Below are 25,436 nucleotides of genomic sequence, written 5' to 3'. Positions count from 1 at the left end.
GCTGTGCCCTGGCCAAAGGCCTGGTGGAACAGCTCTGTCTTGCAGGCCCTGCGGAAAGATGTCAAGTCCCGCAGGGCCCTGGTCTCTTTGTAAACTTTCTGCAGTAAATTGCATCTTCATGATAAGCAAATGTTCTGATGTTATGGTCTGGTGTTATGCTTCTTAAGATATGAGTGTGTTCTTGAGAATGCAAGTGTGGCCGACACCACAAAATGGCCATTCTCACCAAAGTGGTAAATGTATGGGCTGCATACGTCAGAATACAGATATAATCTCTCATAATAGGGTGACACCCTCTTCACCCTGCCCCACTTCAAAACAATTCCTGCACACAGAAAGGTAGCATGTTTGAAAGAAGGCAGGGCTAAAACCCTTCTTGTTGAAATGCTAGTTTTCTACGTGCAGATTATTATTATTTTTAATTTGTAGAGAGGCCTCCATCTGAGCTCATTTTATACATTTTGAAGCGACGTTAGCCTAGAGTCAGCTTTGCCACCTCCCAAATAAATAGGACCACGAGGTCATGTCAGATAGCTGCAGTTATTAAAAAATATATATTTTAAAAAATTAAGGGAGCAGCCAGATTGAAAACCTAAGCCGGTCTGAAGGTTTCACTTCCACAAAGTAATCTAGGAAGTGAACAGTTCTGAGAAAGATTAGAATACTTTCTTACAAATCCCAAGCCCTTTGAGACATGACAGTGCTTGAAATTCCTTAGTTTGATAGCCCTTTCAGATCTGTAGTGCACACACATCAATCATATTTAATGGATGAGATGTCATTCCCCTCCATCCATGCTCACAAACCAGGCTTTTCTCACAGGGGCCATAAACTCAGAAGTGGGATATGCAGACTGCTATTGCTACTGCTAGCCATCACCAAGTAGCACACACAGGTTTCTCAAACTTCAGCTTCCTGCTGTGATTGCTCTGCAGCTTGTGTTTCCTTTCTGGTGATGACTCATCAGGTCATCAAAATGGAAAATGGCAGCTCATCGAAATGGAAAAACACCAGCCTTCTCTTGACGCTTTTGCTGTAGTGGAACCTCTTGCCTAAGGTAAACTTCTCTTTACAGCATTTAAAATACAGAGCATTCAAACACAGCATTTTATGTACATTTAAACTTTCATACATAGGGCAAACTGCTACCAGGTGATCTCTGTGCAAGATGAATAAATGGAAACAAATTATGCATTAAGAAAAGTAACACAGAAAATACTGTTTTCATCTTCCTGGCCCTTCAGCTACAGGAGTCTTTTGTTTCCCCTTCATTCAGAAGGGTGACTTGGCAACACAAAACGACTAATTTATAGCATAGGTCATTTATGAGTGTTTGTTGTAAAAAGTTGTTGTTTAAAAGCTCAGTAGAATAAAATATTACATAGATAGAGGAGTAGGCTTTGGCCTAGAAAAGTTTATACCAGAATGGAAACAGTGGCTGAAGCCTCACAGACTCTTTGTTACTGTTTTCCATGGAGACTGAGAGAGACAGAAACACACCACATGGACAAAATGGTTAACTGCCTGTAAAATATGTTGAATATCCTGTTTATATTTCATATTATGGAGGCTCTTGGCTTCCCTAATTCAGCCTTATTTACAACTTTGCCATCTGCTAGGCCCAGCTGAGGCCTTTAATGTCAGTTGCTCCAATGAGGGTAAGTGGAGCCAGAATCAAGGGCTGAAGCCACCTTTTGAGGCCTACAGGCCCTTTTAAGACACCTAATAAACCAAGCAATACTTGTGAATGGGAACAAAACCCCAACAAAACATGGAAATGGTAGTCATGACACAACAGGGGGGGGGGAGTGTTGTGCTGCAGCTGCCTTTTAGCCCTCACAAGTTCCCTCATTCTCCAAAATTTAGCAGGGTCTGATGAAGATGATTTTGACTGAGACAAGAAGGCATTTCTGAGTAGGCCTCAGACACAGCCGATAGTCACAGATGTTTGGGGGGAGGCACATTTTCTCTCGTGAGCCACATTCTGAGGGCCACATGCCTGTGGCAGCTGGGGCCAGAGGTAGAAATGGGTAGAGCTGTGGTTCCCATGCCCCACAGAAGGGCAATTTGATTTTTAAGGGGAGCAATTTGAGAATGAGGTAAACCAAGTTAATGGCCTTTTAGGCTTCCTCCGTGTGAATAGGAGTTCACTTTTTGAATAATAAGAATTACATGTCACTGGGGGAGTGGGGGCATCGGGATTTTAGAGATGCAAAGGTGGGGCATGGCAAAAAAATGGGCTGGGAATGGAATCACTGGGGTAGAGCAGAAGATACAGCTTTTGCATTTCTACACTAGCTTACATTCCAGCCATGGGGAAAAAATCACTAAATTTACAAACACATAACACACAAGCAACAAGGCAGGCAGGGAGCACAATCCCAGTTCAAAAGCACCATCTAGCCAGGCAAAAACACTCAAACAAGGAGAGATGCAGGGTCTGTGACAGGTGTTGCCTGTCACTGTATAATAAATATTGCTCCCCCATTGCCGTTTCACCACAGATCCAGGCCTTGCCAGCACCTGAGGTTTGACTTTAAGATAAAAAACAGAGGAATAGGTACTAAGTCCTTCAGATGCTCTGTCCACCTGTGGTGTTTGCCCCAGTTCTGCAGTCTTGGGTGCAAAGAAGCCCCCCTGGATGAAAAACCTGCTTTTTGCAACTTGGGCCACTCAACAGGGATGACAAATTTCTGGTCTGCATGCTTGCCGCTAGCTCAGAGGCTTACCGGAGCCACCAGCAAATTGCAGCCTTTTCAAAAAATTCAAGCCACATGGACAATTGTGGTGCGTGAGATGCTTCACAAGAAATCCGGCAGTGGGGTGTGTGGGAGAGCCGGGAATGAGATTTAGAAGATGTTGGGTGGAAGGAGAGGCTGGGGTTTGGGGCAAGAGGAGGACCATACAGGAATTGGGCCAATTCAACCCTGAGCCTTGAGTTTGGGGTTAGAGTGGTCCTCCAGATGTCCACAGGGGAACTGACTTTCCTCCTCGGCTTTCTTTTAGGACATTTGGGGACAGCTGGCCTCCATCTCTGAACATTTTCCACTCCATCTCTCCAGCCTTGTGAAGCCAGAATTATCCATGCTGGTTTTACCAGGACAAGGTAGCAACAAGGCAATCAGAGTTGTGGCCAGGACGTCACATAAAGATACTGAAGATTGAACATTGTAATGCAGAACACAAGGCAGTTGTGGGAGGCAATGAGGCAAATCCTTCGCTGACAAAACAAAAACATCATCCAAAGCATCGTGTTGAAACTGATAATGTGTTACGGTGCAGCACATGCATCTAGCCGCCGGAGAACCAAGTTGCTGACGACAGTCCTAGCAAACACGGTGTGTGCAGCAGATACTTTGAAAAGGAACAGAAGCTCCTGGTAAGAATACTAATGAAACTGAAATAGAGATACTTCACGGACAGAATAGTTTCTTGGGCACATCTCATTCTGCTAGTGAGCCGTGATGCACTGAGTGATTAAACCATTATTAGATACACAAGAAGTTATGATAAACTGAGATGCTCATGTGAAGAGAGGTGGGAAGGTGGGAACCCTGAGGTTTACCAAGCAATGTGCAAATGAACGGAAGCGGCAGTGGTTGCCGTATGTTGTGGTGCAGAAAACTTCTCTAATGATAGCAGTTAGGTCCAGAGGCTGTGAAGCATGGCTAAATGCATTCAGGAAGAGCACACATCACATTTGGGTGGGAAATTAATGAGCTGCTCTTCATGTGCAAGGGGGAAGGCATTAGGGAGCTGAATTAAAAGATAAAGCATTGGAGCAGCTTTCAGCTGGGTTCTGGTTGTGCTCACATCCTCTTTAATTAGAGGCAGGCAGCCGTATGAGAAATGCAGCAGCACCTTCCAAGCCTGAACTTTAATAAGCGGAGGGTCGTCGAGAAGAAACTGAATGGGCCATGCTTGCAGGCAGCCAGGCTCCAAATTTGCAGCCACTTACCATTTCAGAACCTTCAGATACTCTGCTTTAGTGTTGGGGATTATCCTTGCATTGAAGCCGGTAATGACTTTAAATAACATTATTGAGAAGTTTTTTTTAAAAAAAGGTAACAATTGGAGGAAGAAGTTTGAGAGGGTGACGATTGCCACTAAGTGTCAGAGAGGCATCTACTGAATGTTGCTATCAAGTTGGTTGTCTGTTGTTTAAGGAGAGGGTGTCCTGTGGCTGCTGAGAACTCATCTCCTCACTTGCCTAGCAGTTGAACTTACCACACACGCTGGCTGGAGGCTCCAGCATCATTTTAGGATTTTAAAAGTCCCATGCTGGTGGGCCCCAATATGAAATTTAAGGGAGCATCATTTTAAAAGTGTTGAACTGTGCCCTGGAGATCAGCAGGCACCGTTGCTCATTTCCCAGCTTTGTGTTGTGGATTCTTAGGCCCCATCTGCAGTATATATGTAAAGCGGTATCATATCGTTTTAAACAGTCAGTTACTTGCCCTTGAAAGAATTCTGAGACCTGCAGTACCATCACAAAGCTACAGTTCTCAGAGTTTCCTAGGACTGGAGATTAGGATTAGAGATTGTTGAACCGGTCTGAAAATTGTAGCTCTGTGAGGAGAATAGGGGTCTCCTAACAGCTCACAGCACATAGCTGTCAATGTTTCCCTTTTTAAAGGGAAATTCCCTTATTGCAAATAGGATTCCTCGCAAGAAAAGGGAAAAGTTGACAGCTATGTCAAATCACCCTTCACAAACTGCAGCTCTGGCCCCTCTTCCCCCCTTTTCTTCCTAATGTACCCTAATGTCTCAACAAATGAAACTGACCTATGGAAAAGGTATTGAAAAAAGAGATATTGTGCATACATCTGTAAACCAAGAAATCTTTAATAATAATAATAAAAACAAACTGCAGCTCCCAGAATTATTTGGAGGACACCATGGCTATTTAAAAGAGCCACTGCAGGATTGTTCTAGGAAGTGCATACAATGCTGGACAAAGCATTTAACTACTTCAGCCAGCAGTAACTTGGTGGTTCTCATGATTATTTAATTGCATTGCCTGTTTTTCCTTGACTAGCCTAGTTAGCTATTGAGACTGTTTTCTCAAGTCTAGGAAGGCTTTGCAGCTTGAGCATTTTCCAGAGTGGGGAAGAACCATAGCTCAGTGGTAGAGCACATGCTGTACATGCAGAACATCTCATGTTCAATCGCCTCCATAGCAAGCAACTATTAAAGTTGCACTCAGCTCCATTCAGGACAAGGATTTGGCAGTCCTTTTTGGTTCCCCAGCTTATTGTTGTGATTGCTGACACACCGGCATTTTGTATTGAAACGACAAAGAGTCTTGTGGCACCTTAAAGACTAACAAATTTATTGTGATGTGATAATAAAAAAGGTAAAAGGTAAAGGACCCCTGAATGGTTATGTCCAGTCAAAGGTGACTACGGGGTTGTGGCACTCATCTCGCTTCAGGCCAAGGGAGCCAGGCGTTTGTCCACAGACAGCTTTCTGGGTCATATGGCCAGCATGACTAAACCACTTCTGGCGCAATGGAACCCCATGACAGAAACCAGAGCACACGGAAACACCATTTACCTTCCCTTACCTATTTCTCTAATTGCAATGACGTGCTTTCGAACTGCTAAGTTGGCAGGAGCAGGGACAGAGCAACGGGAGCTCACCCCATTGTGGGGTTTCGAACCGCCAACCTTCTGATCAGCAAGCCCAAGAGGCTCAATGGTTTAGACCACAGCGCCACCGTCCCATTGTGATGTAGCATTTGTGGACTACAGTCCACTATGTATCTGTGCCAGAAATGAAATGAGGAAAAGGACAGTAGTACAGACATCCTGGCATCATTAAAACAATGAACACGTCTAGTGCAAGAAAAGCCCATTGTGCCACAAGTGAGAGCATTGCCTCTCTTGATGTGTTGTAATACAGTGGGTTTCCCTGTATTACAAAGGTTCCCTTTGAAATGCCATTGCTCCTGGATGGTCAGTCACACAGAGTCCTGCAAGGCAAGGGGTCAACAATGGTCTGAAGGGATTGGGCTGCTTTTGAGTAGCTGTGGATCAGAAAGTACACCAACATGCTTCAGAAGTTTAGCCAAATGGGAGCGATAGATAGAGGAGTTAACCCACTCGTGGAGGAAGAGGGGCCGGGGGGAGCGCACCACCCCTGGCACCACGATCCCGGTGGAGTGCCATCACGGGTGTCCCCCCCCACACGCTGGGTGTCATGCCCCCGCAGGCGGTGCGTCACTTCCCCAAGACGTGCGCCAGCCATGCCCCCGCCTGCTCTCCGCCCCTGGTGCCGAAGCATAAAGCTCTGCCACTGAGTTAACCTCCTGTTTTGGACCAAAAACATAAGCCTGTGCTTATGTGGCTACTCCTTGCCAAATGGCAGCTGTTGCTGCAATAATGCCCATTAGCAGATAGGAAACTTAATTGGCCAGTGATTCATTGTGCTTCGTGCTTGTGAGGAAAAGAGGTGGGCTTTTTTAAGAAAGAAAATAAAACATTTCCCATAACCGGGGCTTTTTTCCCAGCTGGAACTTGTTGGAACACAGTTCCGTCACCTCTCAGGTGGGTGCCATTGCCATTCTAAGAGAACAAGGGAGCTGTTCATGGTGAGTTTCAGCACCTCTTTTTCCAGAAAAAAACAGCACTGCCCATAATTAAGCTTGTGCTATAGCTAACATTAGTTTTGAAATGTGGAAGGAGCAAAAGGAAATTTATCCTCCATAGCTTTAAATCACATTCGGAGCACATTTTCTCCAAAGAATCCTAAGCACTATAGTTTGTTGAGCTCTGTGAGGGGTAAGCTACAGTTCCCAAGATTCTTTGATGGAACGTGCTTTGAATGTGCTTTAAAGCTCAAATCTGTGAGTGTAACACAATAATAGCTTTTACTAAGCCAACCAACATGCCACAGACTAGTGTGCAAGCTTTTAAGATTAATATATAAATATAAAATAGAGAGAAAGCTTTTTGCCAATTTTGTGACATTTCAATGTGCCTAATAAAGGTATTGCTCTAATTTGGACTTTCGTTTTTCCCCACCTTGGGGGTCAACAAGGCTACATTTATTCTAATTCTGTGATGTGGAATACATGAACCGTTTAATGCAGAATTATAACCTGTTCTTTATATTCCCATAATGTCTACTTCAGTCAGCAGTAGCTTGGTCTATCTCAGATTGGCTTCCTCTTAACTAGTTTAGATAGTTTCTAAGAGGAACTGACAATCTCACTAAGATCGGTCTACCAACATTCATTAGTCATCATAGCTAAATGGAACCCCGTGATCAGTAGTAGTGTACGTCTGAATATCATCTATTAAGTATGGCCAACGGAGAAATGGGTTGTTACTTCTGGAACAGTCACTAGCAAGGCAGGAATGTATCTGGTTGGCTGTGGTTGGATTTAGATATATGTCTGGCCCAAAACAGGAGGGGTTTAACTCATCTATCTCCACTCACCCCCAATTTCTTAGCTACAGAACCCCTTCTTCCTCTTGGCTAGGAGGAGTATAGGATTGGAACCCACACTTACATTGACCAAGTCTGGGTTGTTTTTTCAGCTGAAACTTGCTGGAACTCATTTCCGGTGCCTCTCAGGTGGGTGCCATTGCTATTATAAGAGAACATGGAGAGTTCCAGCATCTCTTTTTCTAGAAATATAGCACTGGACAAAGGTACAGTAAAAATACCAGTTTTAACTCATCGAGCCAAACGTTTAGGACTTGCTTCTGCAGCAGCTACTAATCTCCAACAAATTAGTAACTGGGAAGACAAAATACTTGGGCAAAATTTGCTGTTGTGAATCAGTGCTGTAGATAACAGCAAGCTAGGTCTTGTAATGTTAATAGGTCTCTGTGACATATCTCCTGCCTGGTGCATTTGTGATGGAAAACGAATCCCCCTTCAGTCAGATGAGAGTAGACTTGGTCACAAAATTCTTTCCTTTCACAGTCATACCTTTCCTTGACACCCTGCCAGTTGGTGTTGTGATCTTATGGGCTTTCTGCATACTTTAAAAATGGCATACATTGAGTTTTCTGGCCTCTGCTGTTGGCTTTTGCCTTATAAGGATTAGCACGTCTTTGCTCTCTCTCACTCTTTTGTTTAGGATCCCCAGCTTCAAAACAGTCCATATCTGGCTTTGTGTTGACCTGCAGCACTTGAACTAATGGACATTCACATAAACAGTGTACTGGGTTTTGTGTGCACATTAACAACTTGTTTGAAATTTGTTGGCCCTTAAACTTTTAACCTCAGACTCAGTTTTTTAGTGTGTTTTTAAAGTCTGGAGATTCAAGGAACACTGCTTCATCCCACGTGGATGATTAGGCTGCAATTCGAGCCCTGGTTATCTGGGAGTAAGCTCCAATGAATTCCTAGAATAGAATCACAGAATTGTAGAGTTAGAAGGGACAATGAGGGTCATCTAGTCCAACCCCACGCAGGAATCTTTTGCCCAATGTAGGACTTGAACCCATGACTCTGAGATTATGAGTCTCATGCTCTACTGACTGAGCCATCCATCTTGGGTGATTTATTTCTGAGCAGACATAGTTAGGATGGTGCTGTAAATTATCTAGTCTTCTCTGCAGGACCTTTGCGTGTCGAGGTCCCCAAGACACCCCCAATAAAACACATTATTTTTGTTTAAGGTTCTTGGCATAATTTTGGCCACAACTTTATTAAATTACAAGCAATGTGAGTGGTTGCTTAGGCATTAGTTGTGACTATCTGACCCCGCACGGGGACAGTCTGACATTCGCACGCCTGCGAAGTCAGAAAAGGGGTGTCTTGCTAGCCCCCACTGCAACACGTGCTCTCCATGAAGGAGAACATGCTTTATTAGGAGGACTAGCAAGTTTCTGGGATTTGTTTGCTGATAATTGCACTCCAGGTTGTCAGTTTCTGAGTATCAACAGCTGTATGAGAAATGCAGTTTCTCCTAAGCCAGGCAGAGCTGTCCTAGCTACAGCTAAAGTTTACTCACTGGTCCTCTTTGGAAGTGTGTAGTCCACAACCACCATGAGCAACAACAGAACGTTCCAGAATGCTGGAGAGTTAGCTTGTTGTAGGAGTGGAAATCTGGATTTACTGCATTTTAACATGTATCCACATTGCTTATATTCGAAGCATGATAGCCCAGTATCTGAGCTGAAGTTACAGAAGCAGTAAAAGCACAATATCTGTCAATCGGCATTTGTGGGAGGATTCCTTCCGCTCTCCTTGACTTGAGAATTGCTAGCTCTTGCAAAAGAAGCTTCTTGCCTGACTAAGCTGTTTCCTGAACTCTGCAAGAAAGAACTGGCTAAAGGATGCTTGAGTTAAGTTTAAAGTTATCTCCCTTCATGCATTCAAGCACAAGTGGAGCCATGCTGGCCAGTGTTGATGGGAGTTGTAGTCCACAACATGTGGAAGACAAGAGGTGAAAGAAGCCTGCTGTCTACATTGTATAATAATGTGCATTCAATACTTCTTGACCCAGGCTGAGTCTGTAACTGGAAATGGGGTTTTCCAACTCTTGTGCAAATAGAGACCATATATATATATATATATATATATATATATATATATATATATATATATATATATATGCTTTCGTAGATTTTCACGGGTGCAGGAATGCAGGTTTTGGTGTCTTCGGGTGTCTTCCCGTGTAAGAGTTGGGGTGTCTAGGCGACGTTTCGACGAGGTCTCACTCGTCATCTTCAGGCTGGTGCTTACGGCTTCTTGTTACTGGAACAGAGCAGGATCTCAGTGTTTGAGTTCCTATAAATACTGTTGAGGGGGTGTGGTGTATAGCCTCCAACGTTCTGGGCAGAGAGGAAGTTCCCAGGTTAGTGTGCCTTTTCTTCTTTTGTTCCTTAATTACTTGAGGGATATCTTGAGTGATTTCTTGAGTGATATTCTGAGTACCACTTAGGAGGGTCATTAAGTGTGGATTAGTTGCTAAAGCTTTCGTGTCTTGACCTCTTGAGCTTGTGAAGAGTTTTTCTGAGAAGATGGCTGTACTGCACTTAGTTGTGCTCTGGCTTGGCTTCGTGTATAGGGGCGAGCTGTGGTTTTGTGCCCTGTGCCAGCCAGATCTGTGTAGGGATTGCAGGGGGGTGCAGCATCCGGAGGTGCCACTATGGTTTGGCTACTGGATGGTGTCTGTAATTTATCTGTGGAGAGGGTCTGGGTTTGGGTCTGGTGTGGTTGATTGGTGATGGCGTTCTGTGTGCCTCTGGTTCTGGTGTCGGTTTTTGTGGGGAGGGCTAATTTCCAGATGTCTGGCAGGCGGGACGTGTCGTCACGCTTGTTCATGTTGTGAGGGTGTTTCTCTATCTCGATGGCTTCCATGATTATTCTCTTGTGGTGATGTTCCATGTTAAAGAAGCTAATCCAAAAAGAAACACCCCCCAAAAACCAAGACACAGAAGAAACAATGGCATGGCCCTCCTTCCTTATATCAAGGGCACTACAGATAAAATTAGCAAAATCCTCCATAAACACAATATCAAAACAGCCTTTTGCACCAACCAAAAAATAGCCAATATCCTCAGAAACCCCAAAGATAAAATCCAGTTGGAAAACCAAGGGGTCTATGAAATACCCTGCAAAGTCTGCCCAGCCACGTACATTGGACAAACAAACAGACGAATAAATGCACGTATCGCAGAACACAAGAATGCCGTCAAAAAAGAAGAAAAAACTTCCTCTCTTTTCCAACACATGAAAGAAACAGGACACGAAATTAATTTTGCAGATTCCAAATTGCTCTTTAACATGGAACATCACCACAAGAGAATAATCATGGAAGCCATCGAGATAGAGAAACACCCTCACAACATGAACAAGCGTGACGACACGTCCCGCCTGCCAGACATCTGGAAATTAGCCCTCCCCACAAAAACCGACACCAGAACCAGAGGCACACAGAACGCCATCACCAATCAACCACACCAGACCCAAACCCAGACCCTCTCCACAGATAAATTACAGACACCATCCAGTAGCCAAACCATAGTGGCACCTCCGGATGCTGCACCCCCCTGCAATCCCTACACAGATCTGGCTGGCACAGGGCACAAAACCACAGCTCGCCCCTATACACGAAGCCAAGCCAGAGCACAACTAAGTGCAGTACAGCCATCTTCTCAGAAAAACTCTTCACAAGCTCAAGAGGTCAAGACACGAAAGCTTTAGCAACTAATCCACACTTAATGACCCTCCTAAGTGGTACTCAGAATATCACTCAAGAAATCACTCAAGATATCCCTCAAGTAATTAAGGAACAAAAGAAGAAAAGGCACACTAACCTGGGAACTTCCTCTCTGCCCAGAACGTTGGAGGCTATACACCACACCCCCTCAACAGTATTTATAGGAACTCAAACACTGAGATCCTGCTCTGTTCCAGTAACAAGAAGCCGTAAGCACCAGCCTGAAGATGACGAGTGAGACCTCGTCGAAACGTCGCCTAGACACCCCAACTCTTACACGGGAAGACACCCGAAGACACCAAAACCTGCATATATATATATATATATATGCTTTCGTAGATTTTCACGGGTACAGGAATGCAGGTTTTGGTGTCTTCGGGTGTCTTCCCGTGTAAGAGTTGGGGTGTCTAGGCGACGTTTCGACGAGGTCTCACTCGTCATCTTCAGGCTGGTGCTTACGGCTTCTTGTTACTGGAACAGAGCAGGATCTCAGTGTTTGAGTTCCTATAAATACTGTTGAGGGGGTGTGGTGTATTCTGGGCAGAGAGGAAGTTCCCAGGATAGTGTGACTTTTCTTCTTTTGTTCCTTAATTACTTGAGGGATATCTTGAGTGATTTCTTGAGTGATATTCTGAGTACCACTTAGGAGGGTCATTAAGAGTGGATTAGTTGCTAAAGCTTTCGTGTCTTGACCTCTTGAACTTGTGAAGAGTTTTTCTGAGAAGATGGCTGTACTGCACTTAATTGTGCTCTGGCTTGGCTTCGTGTATAGGGGCGAGCTGTGGTTTTGTGCCCTGTGCCAGTCAGATCTGTGTAGGGATTGCAGGGGGGTGTAGCATCCGGAGGTGCCACTATGGTTTGGCTACTGGATGGTGTCTGTAATTTATCTGTGGAGAGGGTCTGGGTTTGGGTCTGGTGTGGTTGATTGGTGATGGTGTTCTGTGTGCCTCTGGTTCTGGTGTCGGTTTTTGTGGGGAGGGCTAATTTCCAGATGTCTGGCAGGCGGGACGTGTCGTCACGCTTGTTCATGTTGTGAGGGTGTTTCTCTATCTCGATGGCTTCCATGATTATTCTCTTGTGGTGATGTTCCATGTTAAAGAGCAATTTGGAATCTGCAAAATTAATTTCGTGTCCTGTTTCTTTCATGTGTTGGAAAAGAGAGGAAGAATGCCGTCAAAAAAGAAGAAAAAACTTCCTCTCTTTTCCAACACATGAAAGAAACAGGACACGAAATTAATTTTGCAGATTCCAAATTGCTCTTTAACATGGAACATCACCACAAGAGAATAATCATGGAAGCCATCGAGATAGAGAAACACCCTCACAACATGAACAAGCGTGACGACACGTCCCGCCTGCCAGACATCTGGAAATTAGCCCTCCCCACAAAAACCGACACCAGAACCAGAGGCACACAGAACACCATCACCAATCAACCACACCAGACCCAAACCCAGACCCTCTCCACAGATAAATTACAGACACCATCCAGTAGCCAAACCATAGTGGCACCTCCGGATGCTACACCCCCCTGCAATCCCTACACAGATCTGACTGGCACAGGGCACAAAACCACAGCTCGCCCCTATACACGAAGCCAAGCCAGAGCACAATTAAGTGCAGTACAGCCATCTTCTCAGAAAAACTCTTCACAAGTTCAAGAGGTCAAGACACGAAAGCTTTAGCAACTAATCCACTCTTAATGACCCTCCTAAGTGGTACTCAGAATATCACTCAAGAAATCACTCAAGATATCCCTCAAGTAATTAAGGAACAAAAGAAGAAAAGTCACACTATCCTGGGAACTTCCTCTCTGCCCAGAATACACCACACCCCCTCAACAGTATTTATAGGAACTCAAACACTGAGATCCTGCTCTGTTCCAGTAACAAGAAGCCGTAAGCACCAGCCTGAAGATGACGAGTGAGACCTCGTCGAAACGTCGCCTAGACACCCCAACTCTTACACGGGAAGACACCCGAAGACACCAAAACCTGCATATATATATATATATATATATATATATATATATATATATATGTCAGGGAACTGCCATCGGAGGGACAGGTGGTGGAAGGGCTCACGGAGGTTGGGAGAGACCCAGCAGCGGAAGCAGGAACCAGCAGGGGGAGAGGTGGGTCTCTGAGGGAAAGCGAGCAAGAGGGAGGGCTCAGGGACACGTCCAGCGAGAACAGTGGGGAGGTTTCTGGACCTCCCATAGGGAGACCCACTCCTCGCCGGAAACTGTCACGCCGTGAGTCCAGAAGACGTGTTTCCGTTAAGGAGCTTTTATGTTGGAAGCGATTCCGAAAGCAGCCACTGTCGGAATCTGCGAGTGACTAGAGGAGCCATGTCTGAGGGGCTCCGTCACAGACAGAGGTTTGTGGACTTGAACAAACTCTGAGGGACTACGATTTTACGCACAAGCAGCTCATCATCCCATCACAATATATAACCTGAATGTTGCTAACTTGTGTATCCTAAATCAGGATATTCACTGGTGCCAGAAGTGTGTGTCGTCCCTCTTTCTCTTTGAAAGGTAGCCCTCTGAAGCAAGCTGGCCAGGCTTTCACTGCTCCATATGAAATCAGCTGCCTGTCTGACTAGCTCTCTTCCATAAGAGGGAATTTTATGCTGTGAGTTCAGTAGCATAAAATCAGGGGTGGGAAAACCATGGTTTTTAAACATTGTTGGACTCCAATTCTCATCAGCCCTAGCCAGCATGGCCAATAATCAGGATTATGGGAGTTGTAGCCTAGGAGGGCCACAGCTTCCCCATCATAGAAGATGGTGTGTTCCTGATTCCCTTCTGACAGTGTATCCTTATTCCTGTCGTCCTGCTAGAAGCTATCAGTGGGGTGTTCACACACAGATGCCTTTATATCAGGCTCCTTTGTAGATCTGAAATGTTGCATGCGGGGTCATTAAACCCTTTTGTAAATCCCAAAGTCCTAACTTCTTCAAGTATTTAGTTCATTTAGACTGGAATGAAATAGGAGGAGCTGACATATGAGAAATGTTAGATAAACAAGATTCACCCCATGAAGAGACCCTGGTGGCAACATCTTGCTATTTTTAAACTTGAGAACACGCAACTTAATTTATATATGTAGTCTTTCCTCCTTTTCAGGGGGCAGGGGGAGAGGGAGATGTCCTGGATCTATTACAAATGTCAGAGCAGAGTCAGCCAAGGTTGTCTTTTCAAAATTCTGCCATTATGGTATTTTTAGCAGTGGTTACATTCATCAGTTCACCTTGCAGCTTCTTATGTTGCACATAATTATCACTGCAGTTATTAAGACTTGTGGGGAAGGAGGTGGAAACGTCTATTTTTGAGTGTGGTTCCAAGCATACAGATAATTCGGAGGGCTGCCTCAGCAATCGTGCTCCATTCTCAGGCGAGGGAGATCTTGCTTGCTTTATTAAGTTCCTCTTAACTGGAGGTGCCAAAACGGTTGCTAGGACGTTGGATACACAAAGTACATGTTCTACCAAAAGCCTAGCAGGGCCATCACTAGTCATCAGTTGGCGCTTTGGATGTGGAGAGTCTCATGCACAGCTGAGGGCCAAAATAGATGTGCTGTTGATGGCGTTCACGCAGTTAACATGGCACATTTTCCATTATGTAAATAACAGCCGCAGGGAAGCCTGAGCATCTTTACGGCTCTGGGAGTATCGGTTGTTGTGAGTTCCAGCTTGTTTTCCCATGGAACAAAGACTGCAAACAAATATTTGCAATGTCCATTACATGTAACACACAGGAACTAGATAATGGATACAACCCGTTATCCAGATCTAGACTTTGACCCTTCACAGCATCGTCCAGTCATTTATCTATTTCTCTCTATTCCTCTCTGATAACCCAGAAGAACCAGAGCTGTCATTGTTCCACAAGCCCCATACCTTCAAATTTGGGGTAAATCTGGTAATCCCAGATTTCAATGCCATGCTAGTAAAGCAGCCTCTAGCTATTGGTGCAGGATAACAGATTTAAATCAATAACCTTTAGTAAGCCTTTTTGTAAAACTGCTGTGCAATTCCAGCCCTCTTTTACATATCCTTCATCTGAAGGTATCTGAAGAAGTGTGCATGCACACGAAAGCTCATCCCAATAACAAACTTAGTTGGTTTCTAAGGTGCTACTGGAAGGAATTTTTTTATTTTATATCCTTCATCTGTGAATCTTAGGGATCTTAGTTATAGGATCGTGACCAAGTGCATTTGCATTGCTCATGGATGATTGGTAATAGAGTTTATTTGCACCTGCTTAATGTTACTTAATGTTAGTAATTGACATATTAGGAATTTAAAGTACAGTACTTGGTGCCAGCATTTTAAAAAGTTAAAAATAACAGCCCCAGATGCTCTGTAGAACAGGACTCCAAATAACATTTCCCAAACAAGAGGACAAAAGTTTTAGATGACTGAACTGCAGAAAATTGACTAATGAAATAGACCTAATGTGTTTAGTGGGAATTTTCTAGCACTCAAAACAATTACTTAACCATCTCTCTCTCGGCTTGTAAAAAGAAATTTATATTGATGGCATAAAAATTGCTGATACATTTTACCTCCTCCTAATCAAATAAATAGCATTTTCTCTCCAGGAAAAATGGTTAATCAGGAATAAGAGACGAATGCAGCCCACCTTGCACTGCAATCACTTCAGATTCAATAAATTAAGTACCACTAGGACAGATTAATATTTGCATGGCAGCCTCTTTGGAAGAGACTCTGCAGAGCTTTTTAATCAGCACAGGGCCTTCCTTTCTTCATGGTGAATTGGTGCCCTGACTGGCCGCCCTGTTTTACTCAACCAGCTGCCCTGCCTGTACGCATATAAAGCAGGAGGGTGGGGATAATTGTTCTGGGTAGTTTCCTATCACTTGTGCTCCTCTTTTGAAGTAAAAGTAAGACAGTCACACCCTCTTATGGGAACTGGGCCAACGTGTGAACCACAGGTGTGTCTGCCCCCATCACATTTAGTTTGGGCTGGCGTGATGTCTCCCATTCCTCCATCACATGGGAACAATCCCTCCAGTACTGTGCTTTTCAGTAGAGCTGGTTCGTCCATTTGGCAGTGAGTCACAGGAGTCATGGGTGATAAATAAATCAGAAGAATGAGCCTTCAGTTTCACAGTCATTTCTTAATATCAGCTCATTTGCATTATAGGTCTTGGAGAGTCTTGGAGATCTTTGTTTTTCCAACACGCCATTTCTAAATTGAATAGATTTAATTGCAGTTCAAGACTGGGCTTGCATTCAAAATATGATTCTTCTGTCCACCCTTTCCAAATATGCGTGTCTTCAGGCCAAAAGAAATTAACTGCAATAGTGTTAACGCTAGTTACTACCGCTGGTAATAACTAAATAACCTATCAGTGTTCAGGTCAGGATTGTTGGTATGCTAGCAATAATAAATTATAACTTGCACATCAGTCCAGCTTTTATCATGTGGAGCAGGCTTTCTGAGTGTTTATTCCCCCCCTTTTTTTTATAGAAAACAGCTTTGTGGACCTGCTTGGTCAAAAAACCAGATCTTAAATTGTGAGCACAGGAAATAAGGTTTTTTCAGTGGTGGCCCCATAGCTAAGGATCTCCCTGCTTAAGTAGTATGATTCCACTCACACGCATACACCGGCATTTTCTTATAAGTGAGCTCTGAAATAGTTTTTATTTCTATCTTCCTTTGACTAGATGTGTGACTTCATTACCCTTCTTCAATGCATGGGAGTTAGGGTTTTTGTATATTTTTGGCTGGCTTGAAATGAAATGGTCTTACTGTTCAAATATTTTAAGAATGAGAATGGTGGTGTTCGTTTTAAAACATTTTTATTGTATGTTGCTTTGGGAAGCTATATGATAGACTAGAAGATTACAAGGGAGCTCCTTAAATAAAACATAAATAAATAACTCTAGATGAATTGGGGATACTAATGATCCGGCAATATATATGTATCCAAAGCGAGATACCGTATTTTTCGCTCTATAACACGCACCTGACCATAACACGCACATAGTTTTTAGAGGAGGAAAATCCGTAGGCATGCCACCCGTACGCATTCCCTCCATAACACGCACAGACATTTCCCCTTACTTTTTAGGAGGAAAAAAGTGAGTGTTATGGTGCAAAAAATATGGTAGTTAGATTGCCACTGATCAGCTGTGTAGGAAGGGACGCAGAGGAAGGGAGCAGAGATTCAGTACCTCTCTTTGTCCTTTCTACCAAACAGGTGATTCCAGCTTTCTTGATTCACCTGTTTTGTGTGCTCTGTTCTGGCTATTTGCACGTGTGCTTTGTTCAATCAGGCCACAGTGTTTACCAAATAAGCCTGATTAAATAAGATGTATTGGCATTAAACTGCATGTAAGTTAGTTAGATATTTTTATCTGACAGCTCTGGCAGTTACTTGTACCAGCTTTTCATTTTGTGACCTCAAAGCCCAGCATTTGTGATGTCAGCAGTGATGTCAGCAATACAGTCTTGGAAGAAGTAGATGATCCCCCCCCCCCACCCAGCTGATTTCTGTGCCTCAAGACTGCACTTCCAGGAGGTTGGCACATTCAAGAGTGGACTTTGGTGCCCTGTGTGAGGCCAAATTTTGGCACCCCCAAATGGATCTTCTCAATTGTGGGTCTTCTCAATTTTGTTCCCCATAGGCTGGGTGCCCTGTGCGGGGGAACCACCCGCACCACCCTAAATCTGGCACTGGGCACATTGGTTCATAAATATTAGAGACTTACACATATGAAAGAGATATCTGCACCATTGGAGTGACAAGAAGATAGAAATGGTCACCATGAAAGGAGGAAGGAGCTGAAAAGCTAGGTAGATGATAATAGGCATCACTGCTTGTTGTGAATATGCTCATACACCACTTTCAGGAAATGGGTTTGGCAGAAGTTCTTGACTTCAATTCCCAGCATCTCCAGGTAAGGCTGGAAGAGCCACAGTCAGTCAGCATAGAGACAATACTGAACTATATCAATCAATACTGTAATTCTGAGCCAGACCATTGATCGATAAAGCTCAGTATTGTCTTTGCGTGCTTCCAATGTTCCTTTGGAAGCGAAGGCTCTATCAAACCACATTCAACAGCTTTAAAAACAGTGTCATCTCCATCCCAAGCTGACATGCTGAATAAAAAGTGTTATGCGTGTCGATTATGGTGGTACCACAAGGACTATGGGCTGTTTACAGATGCTTTTCATATAGGAGCATGGGTGAGTTGTTTAGTGTCTGATGAAGCCACAGGCATGCAGTTATTAAGCTATTTGTTTAATCTGACAAAGATTGTGGCTCAACTTGCCATCGCTCAGCTGACTTTCGGAAGCTGGTAGTGATCAGGTAAACAGAGATTGAGAAATGTGGCAAGACAATAACAATGATGGGGGTACCACAGATTCAAGAACTATCACTTTGTAATCCACATCTTACTCTGAATTCAAAACAAGTGAGTCAACTCACTGGGTGTTTGAGAGACAGGGTGGGGTGATGTCTGTTGTGTCAGTCCAGTTACCCCTTTCTTTTGAAAAGAGAATGGTGCTTACCAGAAAGTATGGAGTGAGAACTTTAGCTGTAGTGGCTTATTGTCTCATTAAACTGCAGTAAATGGCAAGCCTTTAGAAGCGAGATAGAAATGTCTTTTTCAATGTCCTGCTAGCACCGCCTCCCATCCTTGGCAGCTGGCCATTTTGACAGCCCATTGCGTTTCTTTGAGGCTCAGCAGTCCAGGTTCTGAACCTGTCACCAGAGGTCTTCCCCTCCATTTATATCCTGTGTCACACAGAGTTAGAAATAAATTGTATTAAATAACTCCTGTCCCTGCATTGGGCAACACATCGATTTGCTCCTGCTGGTCTCAGATAACCCCTAGACACCAAATCATCACAGATGGGAATTGCTTGGCTAGGACAAGTCTGTACTTCCTCTGTGTCCCTGAGTTAGGTAAAGGTAAAGGGACCCCTGACCATTAGGTCCAGTCGTGACCGACTCTGGGGTTGCGACGCTCATCTCGCTTTATTGGCCGAGGGAGCCGGTGTACAGCTTCCAGGTCATGTGGCCAGCATGATTAAGCCGCTTCTGGTGAACCAGAGCAGCACACGGAAACACCGTTTACCTTCCCGCTGGAGTGATACCTATTTATCTACTTGCACTTTGACGTGCTTTTGAACTGCTAGGTTTTGCAGGAGCAGGGACCAAGCAACGGGAGCTCACCCCATCGCAGGGATTCGAACCGCAACCTTCTGATCGGCAAGTCCTAGGCTCTGTGGTTTAACCCACAGCACCACCCGCGTCCCTGGTGATGTCGACTTCTGCTCAAAAAAATTCTAACATCCAGCCCCAAATTTTATGCTGATGATTGGGCTCAGGGGCAAATAATAATCATAAGAAATGTCCTGGTCAATTTTTCTCCCCTGATCAGTTGGCAATCTTACCTGCCCTTTTAACCAGTGTTTTGGCCCACTCTTTGATAGAACCTCTTCAGTGCATCGAGGGGTGGAGCTACCTGCCCCAGCACCCAAAGCGGTGCAGGGGTGGGGCTAGCCGTCTGCTGCCTGCACCATGAAGGTGGGGGGGGGGCGCTGCTAGCTGCTCGTGGCAGCATCATCCCTAGTGGCCCGCCGCCCGCACAGCGAGTGGGGTGGGCAGCAATGTCACTCGCCCTCACGGCTGACACCCGGTGCGGAGCGCACCCCCCGCACCAGCCTTCCACAGCGAGTGAGTGCATCACACTATCAACATTAGCAAATAAGTTAAGACATGTGAAATAAGAGCAGGTCTTGTCTATCATTTGACAGATTATGCAAGCAAAAGGAATTTTTTTATTTAGGCAACAACAATAGAATGCAAATACCTCCCAGAGGTGATTTTGTGTTTCATTAGTGATCATTATGCATGCTTACGAGACCTCTTGAAATAAGTATCTGCACAATTAATAGAACAAAACGGCTCTTGCAGCAATATATTAAAACCTGAGAACTGCTTGCAAAAATATGTACCTTAGTCAATGCTGCAGACAAGAATGTGGCTTTTAGGCAAAAGCCGCACTAACATTCTGAAGAATTTTTGTGAGGATTCTTTTTGACAAATGCAACTTGATGCAGAAATGCCTATGAAATATCCTAAGCAGACTTGGGCAAGTCACTGTATCTCAACCTAGCCTCTGTTGCAGGGTGATTTTGAGGATAAAATGGAGCAAGGATCAAGCCACCCTGATTTTCTTGAATGAATGCAACCTCATAAATTTACAAAATAGTTTAGGATGTTCTTCAGAGAGATAAGCACACCATGCAAAATGCAGCAGAGGTAATAGATATGCTGATACACTGTCGGAGGCAAGAAACTGGTTCAGGATCAAGAGCCACATCAGAAATATTATTGTGAAACAACTTATATGCATAGTGTGACAGGTATATAAATATTGTAGAAGGAATGTGAAATGTCTACCAACTGTACCTGTAATTAATTAAGTAGATTTGCATATATCCATTAACATGACGTGTGTCAAACTATAAATGCTTTGCCTTCTTTGTACAACAATATTTTTTTAAATTCGGAATGCATTAGCATTAAATAATGAGAGATGATCACCCTGAATGCTGGCTTTTAAAATACATTTCCTGGTTTCCAGCCCTTTAGCAATTATTGCTATCATATACTTTCATGCTTCCCAGTTGCTTAAGCCACGAGAAGTTTCAGGGTCAGAACTCTCTGGGTTTAGGGATGCTTTGAGTAAGGAAGAGCACTGAAGACTTCTGATGAGCATGGCAAATATATAAGTAGAAAATATAAGTAGTGGCAGAGAGGCCCTGTACCCCCCAAATACATTCAGCTTACGCCATTTCATAGCTTTTTCTCACATTCTGCTTCTCCTCAACAGCAGGCTGCTTATTCAAACAGGTACACGCTTCTGCTGCCTCCTCATCTGAGTGTGTGTGTTGGGGGGGACTCTCTGATAGGTGATCAGAGGCAGATTTAGGGCAGTGCAACTGGTTCTGCCACCAGCCTCTGAGCCTAGAGGGCACCCAAATATGACGTAGTGAATTGAGCAGAATGGAAGGTGAGAGGTAGATGTTTGCCAAATTGTGACCTTGCATAGGGAGCCACAGAAATGTAAAGGTCCATCGTCCGCCTCTCAGGTTACCTTATTCCAACACATGGAGATCATCTCATCTGTTTCCCATTAAAGGAACAACAGCTCTCATCCCAGGATATTAAATCACAACTTGCCTAACAAAGAAAATGGTTTGCCAACTGCTGCCATGCCATTTTGAAATGTATCTCCCCAGCCATGAGGGCTAGGGAATTTTTAAGAAGAAAGAGGCCCTTTGGGACCGACACACGAGAAATGCCTTGGAGGTTGCCTGTTCCCCAAACTAACAAGGAGATCAATGTGAAATTGACATGTTTTTGCCCTGTAATCAGTCCTGTGATGCATGTCAGTTTTCTAGACTGTAATCATTTCCATCAAATACAATATTTTGTTCCTCATTAATTACAGGGCCCCAGGGAAATGGATTGGAAGTCTAAAGTTATGTTGATTTTCTGCAGCCACCAGTAGCTTATACAGTGGTACCTCGGGTTACATATGCTTCAGGTTACATACGCTTCAGGTTACAGACTCCGCTAACCCAGATATATTACCTTGGGTTAAGAACTTTGCTTCAGGATGAGAACAGAAATCATGCAGTGGCGGCGCGGCGGCAGCAGGAGGCCCCATTAGCTAAAGTGGTGCTTCAGGTTAAAAACAGTTTCAGGTTAATAACAGACCTCCAGAACAAATTAAGTTCTTAACCCGAGGTACCACTGTACACTGCAATCAGTTTCTTTGAAGAATTCAAGCTTTCTTCTTTATCCTGGGCCTTTTTTTCCACAGAAGGCATCAACCTCACAACAACGACCACCACCATCATCTAGGCATGCCCACCTAGCAGCCTTTTCTCTTTCTTCCTATTTAAATGTGAAGATTTAAAAACAAAAACCTCCCTGCCTCGGTTCTAAATTACAGCTCCACATAGCTCTTGTTGCCAAGGCAACTGGTCAATGCTCACTTTTAAGAATTACAGAAAGAGTAACCTGGTTTCCCAGAATATTGAATTCCTTCACACTTCTCTATACCTTGCCAGTTTAGTTGATTAGAGGAAATTACTGCCCCTTCTCAGGTACCCGAAAGCTCCATAATAGCCTTCTTTTACTCTGACCCGTCTTACTTACATAACACCTGAGTGAAGGATGAAAGCAGCAGTGTTGTGTATTTTGCAAATGGGCTGTACTGTATATAAAATACACTCATTCTATCGGAACTCACCAATACCTTGGCCATGGGTAGGGATAGGTAAAGGTAAAGGGACCCCTGACCATTAGGTCCAGTTGTGGCCAACTCTGGGGTTGCGGCGCTCATCTCGCTTTACTGGCCAAGGGAGCCGGCGTTTGTCAGCAGACAGCTTCTGGGTCATGTGGCCAGCATGACTAAGCCGCTTCTGGCGAACCAGAGCAGCACACGGAAACGCCATTTACCTTCCCGCTGGAGCGGTACCTATTTATCTACTTGCACTTTGACGTGCTTTTGAACTGCTAGGTTGGCAGGAGCAGGGACCGAGCAACAGGAGCTCACCCTGTTGCGGGGATTCGAACCGCTGACCTTCTGATTGGCAAGTCCCAGGCTCTGGGATAGTCAGTGCTTTTTTCTGGGGGGACGTAGGGGTACGCATACCCCTAAACATTTTGTGAATCTAAGTTAGGCCTCATTGAGGGGCAGTATTTCAATACGAGTAGGAAAATGCGAGCACCCCTAAACAACACTGGGGACAGTCTCCTTCCAACAACACCTGCAGCCAAGCTGGTTGCTCTGCTTTTCTTTGGGGCACAGCAGCAAGGCCGAGAGGTCTTGTCACCTGGGCAAGCCAGGACCTCCATGCACACTGCCCAGGCTTGTGCCCTGGACAGGTCACTTTGCTGTTGCTGCAGAAACAATTCAGGAGGCAGCAGTTACAAGTTACCAGTCTTTGAAACCACACCAGGTGCTGTGATTCTCCAGTGGTTTGACTTCACCCTTGGAGGCAGACTCCATTGTCTCTCGAGACAGATGGATGCCAACATGAGCCAACACTAGCTCAGTCAGTAGAGCATCAGACTCAATCTCAGAGTCGTGGGTTTGAGCCCCACGTTGGGCAAACGATTCCTGCATTACAGGAGGCTGGACTTGATGACCCTTGTGGTCCCTTCCAATTCTACAATTTTGTGAATCTATGAATGTTGGTTGGGATCCCCACCACTCTCCCAGGGAGGACGCTTCTAAACAAACCAAACACTTTTCATTTTCCAAATTCAAAATCTTGCCACCGATTTTACTCCTTTGTCTTTCCCCCAAATATTTATTTAACATGGAAGGCGAGGCAGTGTGCATAGAATCCCCAGCTGGTCTCCTAATCCAGGCACTGACCAGTCCCGGACCTGCTAAGCTTGAGCAAGGTGGCTGCATCAGGTGTCCCCAGGCCATACCTTTCCAGGACACTATTCCTCATCTGAATCAACTAATTGCACCAGCCAAGGTTATATAGCAGGCGGAACCAAATGCATCTTCACAACTAGAGTTTAGGTGGAACAGGAAGAATAAAAGGACTCTTAATATGAGAATTACCTGACGGTTGTGCTTCACATGGGCTCGTGTGACTACAGTGGAATACTAATCCCAGGTGGCAATGACATTTTTATTCACAGATAGCAATCTGCATTTCAGAAAGTGATATTTAATACGGTGCTTCTGGCAACAGATTGTTCTCCAGTGTTTCAAGAATATGCTTATTTTTGAGGAGTCCCGTCATGCTGTTCACATTCCTTCCAAGAATAAAGTCTTCAGAATTAGCATGGTATTTATATCTTATTCCCAGAAATAGGGGCCCCTTCTCTCTTGCATACAGCACTCCATAATATTTGATGTGAAATTCTTAGACCTTGAGTAGCTTAGAGAATTTATAGTTCAGTTCTCCAAGGACCGGGGCAGGATACAGAAACCCAGGAGTGGGGCCTTTTCAGTCCTTGGCATGAGTCTTTGGTGCAACCTTGTTGTGGGTATATTTTTCCAACCTTAAATGTTTCCACTTTCGGAAATGCATTGTTTCATAAAATTAATCAGCATCACAAGGAATTGACACAATACAAGTCAAACTGGGCAGCTGGAATGGATGCTAGTCAAATCTAAAATCGAAGTGATAATTAACTTTGACAGACCATATAGTTATGTGCCTAGCTCTGGAGGCATGTTAAAATTAATATATTAACGGAGCCTTCATTTCCCTCCCTTAAAATCTGAATAATGTAAGGGAAGTGTATGTTATTGAGCTGTCATGTCTTAAAATATTTAAAAGTATTCTGATGAAAATAATTCCCTATTGCATTTTATTCAACTCCCCTCCCCCAAGCTAATATTTCAGCTAAACTACTTTTGGCTATTGGAAAAAGAAATTACATAGTTTTGCAGCAAATCTTTTAATAACTTTAGTAAACAATGATGATAATTTAAATAGAAATACCACACATCACACCCTAGTGGGGAAACCTGACCAGGTGATCACATGCTTGCTTAGTCCTCTGTCCTGGTGTTGTCTGTCAATGGGCATCTTTAGCTTCACTCCCTTCTTTAAACAGGACTTGGATGGGATAGCAAGAAAACTTAATATACAAATAGGAGAATATAAAAGTCATGTTCCTACCATAGGACAAGCACCTGGCCAGTGAAGCATTTTCATCTACAAGCCTATGGATTTTACTTTTGAGGCAGTGGAATCAATATCTTTTAAGAATGAAAGGCATATATTAAAAGGGGAAGGCCTTTCTACTTTAAAACTTTCTACTGAATCACCCAGATTTGTTAAATGACGCTTTTATTATGAGAAAAGTCCTTAGCACCATGCATTGACAGTCAGAAATGTGAATCTTGCAATAACTGAGAAGTACAGTTGCAAAGAAACTGTCATGTGTGGAAAGAGTTGAAGAGGGGAAAGTGGGTTAATTGTTTTTGTATTTCTCGATGACCTTGAAACTTTACCAGCTTCATGTGATTTGATTCACAGATTTGCCATCTATTGGGCATAGACCACAGATTGATCCAAATGGGAACGAATGTCTTTAAGCGGCACTCCCAAGGAAGGGGAGCAAAAACTTAAAGTGGCTGATCGCCTCATCCAACACCCTGCTGGGTTCTTGCCCTCAAGGCAGACACAAGACCCAATCAGCACTGTAGTTCCC

At 44.1% G+C, this 25,436-nt stretch overlaps 1 long non-coding RNA gene across 1 annotated transcript in view; it reads left to right on the top strand.

Annotated features, from left to right (window-relative positions):
- The first annotated feature begins 1,831 nt into the window (after positions 1–1,831).
- Positions 1,832–25,436, top strand: part of LOC310706711 — a 55,757-nt gene continuing 32,152 nt past the window's right edge. Inside the window, exons 1-2 of the long non-coding RNA XR_014526101.1 lie at positions 1,832–2,787; positions 3,007–3,379. This is a non-coding gene — a long non-coding RNA (uncharacterized lncRNA). The remainder of the gene's footprint in view (positions 2,788–3,006; positions 3,380–25,436) is intronic.

This window comes from Podarcis liolepis (genome assembly GCF_965112155.1).
Source record: "Podarcis liolepis genome assembly, chromosome: 5".
In the NCBI taxonomy this organism is placed as follows: Eukaryota; Metazoa; Chordata; class Lepidosauria; order Squamata; family Lacertidae; genus Podarcis; species Podarcis liolepis.
The sequence above is the reverse complement of the archived record's forward strand: the minus strand, read 5'-3'. Positions and strand labels throughout refer to the sequence as shown.